This window comes from Melampsora larici-populina, assembly GCF_000204055.1.
Source record: "Melampsora larici-populina 98AG31 unplaced genomic scaffold MELLAscaffold_119, whole genome shotgun sequence".
NCBI lineage: Eukaryota > Fungi > Basidiomycota > Pucciniomycetes > Pucciniales > Melampsoraceae > Melampsora > Melampsora laricis-populina.
Window position 1 is genome coordinate 52,183 of NW_006768883.1, and position 1,558 is coordinate 53,740.

Below are 1,558 nucleotides of genomic sequence, written 5' to 3' on the forward strand. Positions count from 1 at the left end.
CAACCCCTATCCAATGGAGGAATTTTCGAAGTGGGCAGTTTGGTATTAGTTGTTCAGATCTGTCCAAGAAGTGAATAGTTTGGGCTGCCGGAGTGGTGACCAAGTGCGACTCGGACTCGGTACATTTGTCTCCCATGTCACTTTTGCACACGCTGTTGGGTTTTTTGAAAAAATAACCATCGCTGTGACTCTGAGCGTCAAGCAGGAACCCCTGAACCCCAACAATCAATCAAAATGAAGAACCAGAGGAAAGGAAAGAAGCGAGCTCCCCGAACCGAAGCAGTATCTGCCACAGTATCCGAGACTCATGAGGACTTACTCTGTCGCCTACCAAACAAGCTCCTTCGTAAAATCATAGAATACCTTGATGATGACTCTCGCAAACTTGAAAAGAATTTCCGCAAGAAGATGAAACAAGGAGTCAATCTCGAATCGGGAGAGAAAACAAGACTATGGCTCTATCAGCATAATCCTGAATGTCCGATCATGTCAGATCTTCAATCTTTTTCCCTTGTCAATCGCAGGATTTATGCAGTGTGTCAGCCTATGATATGGGAGGTCAGTTAGCGTTGACTTATTGAAGCGAATGGGTCCGATCACTATCTTCTAATGCTGATTGTAGCACCTGACTTTGCCAACGCTACCGGTGTCTGCTCTGATGCTCTAGTCTCTTCAATTTCCTTCATTATCTGGTCCGATGTCGGTCTGGAATCAGGAGATCTTACCGAAGCACGGATGTAATGTTGAACGACTAGACGTGGGTTTAAGATACAATTGGTTCTATAAACCCGAAGACTCATCTATCAACAAAGCCACCAGAGACCAAACTGGAAACCGCGACTCGCTGCGGTCATCTGATGTCAATAAAATCAAATTTATTCAACAGAATAAGGACTATTGGCAGGTTGAGGAGATTCATTCTGACAACTTGGATGTCTATACTCGAGACAACACCGCAAGCGCTACGCAACGCAATGGATTTCGACCTATTTCCATTGCGTTGCGCAGTCGGCGCATTATTACGCTACGCAACCACTCCACAATGGGGTGTTTTTTTTTCTAACTTGCCGTTGCGGAGCGGTTGGGCAAATATTGCGGAAAATGCGCAATATTGCCCTATTTCCGCAATATTTGCCCTAAATAACCGTCAAAAACCGACCGCAATTGCGGTGCGGGTTTCTGACCAAGGGGTTTTTTGAACCTGGATTGTGGAGCGCTGGCACCGCACTATATTGTGTTGCTATTGCGGCGCCCAAAAGCGCTAAACAACCGCACCGCAACTGCAACATAGTGCGGTGCTCTTGCGGTATTGCTCGAGACACACCTGGCGTTACAAAGGACAGCCTGCTCCGCAAATCATACGGCCTCGGTCGCGAGAATCTGCTCAAAGTGCTCTCTTTTTGTGACAATCTAACCACGCTATGTCTGAATTGTCCGGGTGTTTGGGACCTACCTCCTGAAGCAGCCAACAAGCGTAACTTTGGTTGTACTACCTTTGCTAAAAAGGTTGACCGGGTCGACCGCGAAGGAGAAGAGAAGAGCTGCCAAATTTGGCCGC